We start from the raw sequence: 9,537 nt of genomic DNA, 5'->3' as shown, positions 1-9,537 counted from the left end.
AGCCAGCCAATGTGCTTTTTTAAAAAAAAATCTTGCAGTTGCCCCACCAATAATTATTGGCAAAATCCCACAAAATGTGACTAATCATTTTCATGGCTTGACCATCCAGGAATGCATCCTTTCAAGTGAGTGCAAGACTTGTTTGGCTTCTTCCACAATACATCAGACACACACCTATGCGGCTTTAATTGGGACATCCCATGTAGATCTAACGTGAAGATTTTCCTACCCATTTCTTGAACTATTGACCAAACATACTAGCATTTAATCAGCTCTGTTGTTCATCATATGCCTTTACTGAGTACTCTTTTGATCTGATGGGTGCATGAGATGCTGAAAATAATCAAGCACCAACCCATGTACATCAAAGGGGAAAACAACACTTTAGGCTACAAGGTAGTGGTCATCATATTCATCAATGATCATTAGGGTGGTCTTGTGTCCTATATTACACAGGACAGCCTCTATTTGAAGGTCTGTCTGTTTCAAGTCCAGTTTAAAAATAAAGAAGGGATTGTAACAGGACCTTGAAGCTCCCATTAGCAGTGAGAAGACTAAGCAGCCTGATCACAGTCTCCCCAACTATGGTAAGATATATTGTATTTCTATTTAAATTATTGGGTTGTAGTCAACTAAGTCCTACTCAGAGTAGACCCACTGAATGAACTAACATTACTCATGTCTATTAACTTCAATGGATCTCCTCTGAGTAGGACTAGTATTGAATACCACAGAGAAATTATTTTTATATCTGCATCAAATAGTTATTATGAGAGCCAGTGTGGTGTAGTGGTTAAGGTGTTGGACTACGACCTGGGAGACCAGGGTTCAAATTCCCACACAGCCATGAAGCTCACTGGGTGACCTTGGGCCAGTCACTGCCTCTCAGCCTCATGAAAACCCAATTCATAGGGTCGCCATAAGTCGGAATCAACTTGAAGGCAGTACATTTACATTTCAAATAGCTATTAAAAAGCGCATGCATATTTTTTGCAAATTTGTGTCCCCTTTTGTCCTTTTTGGTGATATTTTTCCTCCTTTTTTGGTGATGCATAAGACATGATTCACTAGAAAAGACAATAATGCTGGGAAAAACAGAAGGGAGTAGAAAAAGGAGAAGGCCAAACAAGAGATGGATTGATTCCATAAAGGAAGCCACAGACCTGAACTTACAAGATCTGGACAGGGTGGTTTATAACAGATGCTATTGGAGGTCACTGATTCATAGGGTCACCATAAGTCGAAATCAACTTGAAGGCACATAATAACAACAACAAAGTTACTTATTATATCCTGCAGTTAAAGAGTGGGACAAAAAGGTTTTAGCAAGCACTAAATCCATAAGAAATTTTTTTTTGCTTGTTTGTTCATGAGTTTTTTTATTCTGCCCTTCCATTTCATAATTCTCAGACCTACTAATATCACTGCTTAAAAATCCATATAGTGAAATAATTTTTAAAACACAAATGAAACAAAGAAATGTCAGCTGTTCAAAACAAAAATACACTCAGGAGGGAGCCAAGACATTCAGATGGAGGTCAAGCCAAAAGACTGCCACAACACAGAAGTCCTCAACCAGCAATGGAGGACCAATAATGAGGGAGTGGATGGATCTCCCAAGACAGGGGATTCCACATCTTGGATGCCATAGTAGAGAAGGCCCTTTCCTAAAGTCCCACAAATCATTCTTTAGTTGGTGATGGTGGAACATGTAGAGCGCTATCTCCTGCTGATTTCAATGGCCAAGTAGGAGGAGACAGCTCTTTATCTGGCTGGCACTATCTCCAGCTAAAATCATGCATTCTTTAGATCAGGAATGGGAAAGTGATGGTCCCCTGGATATTGTTGGACTCTAGCCAACATGACCAATGTTCAGGGAGGGTGGGAGCTGTAGTCCAACAACATCTGGAGGGCACTAGGTTCTCCACCCCTGCTTTAGCTGAAGCTGCTTCCAAATACCCAGAATCTGTCTTCAACTGAAGACATCAATATACATTGATATGTGCTAGTAATGAGTTCAACCAGATGCCAAGGTATTTGCTGGTGGGTGAAACCCATTGTGTCTTACATGGATACAATATGGGCCAAACCTAGTCCACATTCTCAAAATCGCCTGCCTATCTGAATAATCTCTGAATCAGTGAAATTGCAGTTGTGTTCTCTCTTCTGGGGACTGTGTTACCATCAGTTGAAGCAACTACTTCTTTTTCCAACATTTTTTGTTTAGTTGCATATGACTGCTATCCACATGCCAGTAAGGGGTGGAATGCTTGCATTTAAGATGGCATCATCCCACACTGACTGCATGAGAATGCTATTGGAGGCAATAAGTCTCTGAATATCACTTGCTAGGAATCACAAGTGGGAAGATGAACATACACAAGTCCAAAACATCTTTAAACAAATACCTGAAAGTCAGGTTGTCGTAGACATTATGCACCTAACTGCATCAAACTGTAAAAGAATGATGGAGTATTCAAAAAAAGAGAGAGACAGAGTGTGTGAAAATTTGCTAAGGACCCTATGATAACTTAATTTTGGGGTATGCATTTTAAACATGTTTTGGACTTGTTTGTGTTAATCTTTTATAATATTTTTGAATTTATTTTCTGTGATTTATGTTGTTTTTAAGAATACTGTATTAATATTATCTGTTGTTTTGTTTATAGCTCCCGAAGAAGGTGTTTTTAATTCTGAAACATGTTGAGCTACAATAGTTTTGCTTCAGTGAGCACTGGAACCTGTCCTCCCTTTTGTCTTCCATATGAAGTAGGAGCCAGCAGAGTGAAGGTTTCTGTCCAACCAGTGCCGACAACTTTCACACAATGTGTTGGAATTGCTTTTAATATTTTTTAAAGCCTTTTTAAAAAAAAATGTTTTAATATGTTTTTTAAGATGTTTTGTTGTAATATATTTTAAAGTCTGTTTTTATGATGCTTTAGAGTGTTTGAGTGCTTTTGTTTGCGCCCTGGGCTCCTACTCAGAGGAAGGCCAGGATATAAATTGAATAAATAACTAAATAATAAAACCACATTCTGCATGGTACTAATTACCAACACTAAAGCACAGGGGGGGGTGCTGAAGTTTCCAGGTAGGGCAGGGCAAATCTGTCAATTGCCATTTTTCTCAGTTTCTCATTTTTCTAGTCTTAAATTCAGTTCTCCACATTTCTACATCTGTTTGTGATTGCTTAAAAAGTCCTCATGAATATTCATCAGCATTTTGGTGAGCATTTCTCCTAATAGACATGTTTGCATGCAATTTTGCCTAATATACACATTCTGGGGAAACAATTTTCCCTAATATAATGCATTTTTGTAGTTTGTTTTCATTGCTATACACATTTTTATGCACACTTTGCCCCAATATATGCATTTTTGTACACAGTATTGGGCTGGAGAACTGCACTGAAAAATTCAGAGACGTGTGACTGGTAAAATACATTTGCTCACCTGTCAGACATGCTAGCTTTAGAAATATTATCTGGATATCATATCAAAGGTGAATGACAACTGCACAATTCTCGCGAGTGGGGAGAGAATTAAAGGACCGATTTGTTTCATATACATACATATATGTATGTATGTGTATATATATATATAGTTGGTTTCTGTAAGGTCCCTGTATCACTGATATATGCTCACTGCCATTAACTTCCTCCTTTCCCAAGTTTTATATATTGATTTTTTTATTTTTTATTGCTGCTTTCAGATCTTCTTTAAAACAGGTTGGCTTTTTCACCAATGCAACTTAAGCATGCATTGATCTCTTCAATGAAGTTTATAAATCCCTGATCAATTACAAATAGTCTTCATTGCTTGCAGGTTAGCACATCATAAGCAAGCACACTTTATTAATCTTGCTCTTCACAAACGCACTTCCAGGACTTGAAGTAAGCAGAAATTTGCTATTGACTTAGAAACCGTTGCTACCATAACCAATAGGGAGAGGTGGTGGGGAGATCAGTGTGGTGCAGGCACAGTGGCGGGAACAGTGGATTGGCTGTGCCCCACCGCGCCAGCCTCCTCACCTCCTTGCCCCCCTTCTTCTTGATTACTGACAGCAACCTCCACATCAGGAAAGCAGGTAAACAACAACAGCTCACTCTGCTCCATTGGCCACTACTGCCCAAATGAGAAGACCCTTCCTGCTTGAAGCAGGAGATAGACTTACATTCCAGGATCAGGGCTTTTATAGCTTGCTGAGGTCCAATACATATTTATTTATTTTTATCTGGTCCTCTTTCCAAAGAGTCCTGTGAGGTTGCTTTGGTTGAGAGAATCTGACTGGCCTAAGGTCACCCAGGGAACCTCATAGCTGAATTGAGGAGATTTGTTTGTCTGTCTGTCTGTTTGTTTATCTATCTATTTATTGCATTTACATAGCCAAAGCTCTCTGGGCGGTTTACAACAATTAAGAACATTAAAAACAAGTATACAAATTTAAACCATTAAAACCCATAAAAACCAATAAGCAAGTTAAAAACACATGTTATTAAAATGCTGCTAAAATGCCTGGGAGAAGAGGAAAGTCTTGACCTGGTGCTGAAAGGATTACAGGGTTGGCGCCAGGCACACCTCATCAGAGAAATCATTCCATATTTTGGGGCCACCACTGGGAAGGTCTTCTCCCTTGTTGCCAGACTCCCAGCTTCCCTCCGAGTAGGCACCCAGAGGAGGACCTTTGATGTTGAGCGTAGTGTATGGGTAGGTTCATGTCAGGAGAGGCATGTAAGGATTTATAGGTTAAAACCAGCACCTTGAATCGGGCTTGGAAACATACAGGCAGCCAATGCAAGCGAGCCAGAATTGGTTTTACATGTTTGAACCGTCTGGTCCCTGTTACCAATCTGTCCGCTGCATTTTGCACAAGCTGCAGTTTCTGAACCATCTTCAAAGGCACCCCACATATAGCGCATTGCAGTAATCTAGCCTGGAGGTTACCAGAGCATGGACAACTGAAGCCAGGTTATCCCTGTCCAGATAGGGGTGTAGTTGGGCCACCAACCAGAGTTGGTAGAAGGCACTCCGTGCCACAGAGGCTACCTGAGCCTCAAGTGACAAAGATGGTTCTAGGAGAACCCCCAAGCTATGAACCTAGAAGGCACTCCGTGCCACAGAGGCTACCTGAGCCTCAAGTGACAAAGATGGTTCTAGGAGAACCCCCAAGCTATGAACCTGCTCCTTCAGGGGGAGTGCAACCCCATCCAGGACAGGTTGGACATCCACCATCCAGTCAGAACCACCCACTAACAGCATCTCATTCTTGTCTGGATTGAGCCTCAGTTTATTAGCCCTCATACAGTCCATTGTCGCAGCCAGGCACTAGTTCAGCACATTGACAGCCTCACCTGAAGAAGATGAAAAGGAGAAATAGAGCTGTGTGTCATCAGCATATTGATGGCAACGCACTCCAAAACTCCAGATGACTGCATCCAACGGTTTCATGTAGATGTTGAACAGCATGGGGGACAGAATTGACCCCTGCAGAACTCCATACTGGAGAATCCACTGGGCCAAGCAATGTTCCCCAAGCACCACCTTCTGGAAGCGACCTACCAAGTAGGAGTGGAACCACTGCCATGCAGTACCTCCCACTCCCAACTCAGCCAGTCTTCCCAGAAGAATACCATGGTCGATGGTATCGAAAGCCGCTGAGAAATCAAGGAGAATCAACAGTCACTCTCCCCCCATCTCTCTCCCGACAAAGGTCATCATACAGGACAACCAAGGCTGTTTCTCTGCCAAAAGCAGGCCTGAAACCCAACTGAAATGGATCCAGATAATCGGTCTCATCCAAGAGTGTCTGGAGCTGGCCTGCAACCACTCGTTCAAGGACCTTGCCCAGGAATGGAACATTTGCCACTGACCTATAGTTATTAAGATTTTCTGGGTCCAGGGAGGGTCTCTTCAGGAGTGGTCTCACTACTGCCTCTTTCAGGCAGCCAGGGGCCACCCCCTCTTGCAGAGAGGCATTAATCACTTCCCTGGCCCAGCTGGCTGTTCCATCCCTGCTAGCTTTTATTAGCCAAAAGATGAACCTGGATCTCCCTGATCCTAGTCCAATAACTGCAATACCACACTATCTCTAACTTTCTTATATATTTTTATTTAGAGAATTCACATATAGCACTTAATTGTGTCTAAGCAGTGTACAAGGAATGCAATAAAATCAAAATCAAAATCAAAATTCAGTTAAAATACCTGCTGGAATAAAAAAAGTCTTCAGTAGGCACTAAAAGTGCAACAGGGAAGGGACATGTCTGACGTCAACTGGAAGGGAAGTCCATAAAATGGATGGTGGATACGAGCTGTGTATCCGAACCATGAGGGACCACTAGTAGTGATTGCTCCAAAGACATCCGTGATCAAGCAGTGATATAAGGGATCAGGCGGTCCTTGCATCTCATATGAACATGTCCATTGCATGAGCAGCCGGTGCAATAGGACAGTGCCATGGAGCCTGGCAACCAAGAGGTCTTCTGTATCTTTAAAAGTTGTGCGGGTGAAGGGAGAATTCAACCTTGTGGTTTTCCCCATTACAGTGTTGCAAGAACACCTGCACTTGACTGACTTTCTCTTCTCCTAAAGATACAGGATCAGTCTCAGGTCAGGAACCTGGCAACCCTACTCCCAATAATGGCATTGCTGTGGCTTACTTGGATGGTGTGTGGCTGGGGCAGGGCAAAAGGGACGTCAGGGCTGCACCGGTGGATTGCAGGAACCAATCTGGCCCTCACACCAGTGTGAGTCCCATGCAGTCCCAGCCTCACCACTACGGTGTCCTGCCCCATCTAGGAGGTAAATGGTAGCGATGCCACTGTTGGGAGGGAGGCTGAGTGGCAGTGCCTCACCAAGCCAGCCACTCCTGCCTCAAACATCTCAAAAACAGCCTGTTTTTCTTGCCTTTTTAAATCTTGCAGCTCCTTTAAAGGAGGGTGACAAGATTCAAAGGAAACAGGGCTCCTGCAGCTTTAACAGTAATGTAGAAGAGGAAATTTCAGCAGGTATTGCTTATCTTCAACACAATTATTGAAGGTGCAGGACTCAGAGCCCTGTCCTCTTTTTCATCTGGCCACTCTACATAAGAGAAATTTCTCTTTTCCATATGCTTCCTTCTCTTCTAATTTCTGAATTTGGTCTTGTAACTTCTACCTGACATCCAATAACTAATCTCGTAAAGACACTTTTTGCAGTCAGCCTTTTGTTTTGCAAATGTACATGAAATAACTGGGAAAGAGTGATTATGCAGCTGACTTCAAAATTTAGATTCTCGGTCATCCATGAGTCCATGTAGGCCCTTAAGACTCTGACTTCCAAAATATCTGCAGTTGAGGCTGCCAGTGTGATGTGGGTGTGACGACACAGGATATTAATTTAACTATAGCAAACTCTTACGAAAGGTAACTAAGAGGTAAGTTATATACTGACATTTATGAGACTGAGAGGAAATCAGAATGTTGTGGGTTCAACTCTCTTCTGTATCATGAGGTAAATGTCACTGAACTCAAGACTTACTTCTATAAGCAGCTATAAGCAGCCTCTCTCGGCCTCAGCCTTACTCTACAGGGTTGTTGAAAGGATTACTGTGACAATGTGTGATTTTTTAACCATGTTAGGAACAACATAGGAAGCTGCCTGACACTGAGTCAGACCGTTGGTTCATCTATCGGTATTGTCTATTGACGGCAGCACCTCTGCATGGTTCCGGGCAGAGGTCTCTTCCAGCCCTACCTGGAGATGCCAGGAATTGAACCTGGGACCTTTTGCATGCAAAGCGGATGCTCTACCCCTGAGCCTTGGCCTTTCCCCAGTGCGTTAAAATACGGAAAATATCACTCCACTGAGATAATGTGTGTGAAGGGGTTTTGAGCACTCACATAAAACAATATATAAATCTTAAGTATTTATGTTATTACTTACCAGCAAGATCATACTGCTAATCCCACTTCTTTTGGGGCTGCCTGTAGGCCTTAATACACATTAAATGTGTTACTTGAAACATCAGGGTTTTTTAAAATATAAAATAAAATAAGCATGAGGCATGAGGGATCCATCCATAGCAGGACCACAGACTGCACTGAGCAGAGGTTTAATCCTCCCCTCCCCACCACAATCCTGAACCACCACCCATGAGGTGAAAAATGAAATGGACTGCCGTCAAGTCGATTCTGACTTATGGTGACCCCATGAATAGGGTTTTCATGGTAAGTGGTACTCAGAGGTGGTTCGCAGTTGCCTTCCCCTGAGGCTGAGAGGCAGTGACTGGCCCAAGGTCACCCAGTGAGTTTCATGGCTGTGTGGGGATTCGAACCCTGGTCTCCCAGGTCATAGCCCAACACTCTAACCACTACATCACACTGGCTCTCTTAGGTGAAAAATACCAAGAGTAAAAAAATAACTATGGACCCATTAATCAAGGTGTTGGTATTATCCTATAAGGCCCTATTCAGCTCAGGATCAGGTTACTTAAGAGATCACCTTATCCCTTATATACCCAGAAGGTCACTGTGTTCTGCAAGACAGCTTCTCCTTCAAGTTCCAAAGATATCAGAAGCTCATTCCACAGTAATTTGGAGCAGGGCTTTTAGTGTGGCTGCCCCTGTTCTCCTACTATCTGCACTTTCCAGAAATAATTGAAGGCATTTTTGTTCCAACAAACTTTCCCAGCTGGATAAATAGGTCTCTGCCATGGGTGTCTCCTTTTATTGTTGTTCAGTTCATTTGCTGTTATTTTCTATGCTGTTTTACTTTTTTAGCTGTTTTGATGTACATCACCTTGAGACATATGTGTGGAAGGATATTAAAGGATGATGATGATGATGATGAATAAAATAGCTGCATGTCAAAGCTGGACATGAGACACTCTGACGTGTGTGTGTGCACGCACGCGCTCATGCTTTGAATGTGAAGAAGTACTGGGGGAGTGAGAACGAACCCTTTCCTCTATGCCATTTAAGCCACAGGTGCCCACAGAGAGAGCTGGTTAGCTGCAGAAGGAGAAAAAGAGAAGGGTACCCATGTTGTAGCTGTCTTCCTCCCTCCCCTTGTGGCTAACAGCAACTTCAAATGAGCAATTTACATTGGGGGAGCAGTATAGGAGTAAAGTGTTCAACCTGAGCGCTCCAGCTTTGATCCAAATTAGTGGCTGCATTCAACCAAAAGGAAACAGTGATGGTTCTGATCACAGATCTCTCACATCACATCTAATTTGGCCCAAAGTCCAGCATTGTTTTCCCACTCTCATAGCACCAACATTCCAGGGCCAGCCCTACCATTAGGCAGAGCTCCTGGATGAGCTAGTCTGCTGCAGTCAGGTGCACTGGAGGACACACTCTCATTGTCAGCGTTGCTGGATACAGCTGCCAGTCCAGTTGGCTTTTGAATATGGATGGAATGCATAAGGGTGTCATCTTGTCTATAGCCTTAGGCAGCAAAATGTCTTGGGCCAGCTCTGCAGCTTTTGCTTGGACATACCACACCAACTTGACAAGGGCACCTTCCTTTTCTTGTCTAGTTCTTCACCTCTCATTGCTGT

The sequence above is a fragment of the Rhineura floridana genome, chromosome 7 (genome assembly GCF_030035675.1).
Source record: "Rhineura floridana isolate rRhiFlo1 chromosome 7, rRhiFlo1.hap2, whole genome shotgun sequence".
NCBI classification, from domain to species: domain Eukaryota; kingdom Metazoa; phylum Chordata; class Lepidosauria; order Squamata; family Rhineuridae; genus Rhineura; species Rhineura floridana.
Note: the sequence above shows the minus strand (reverse complement) of the source record.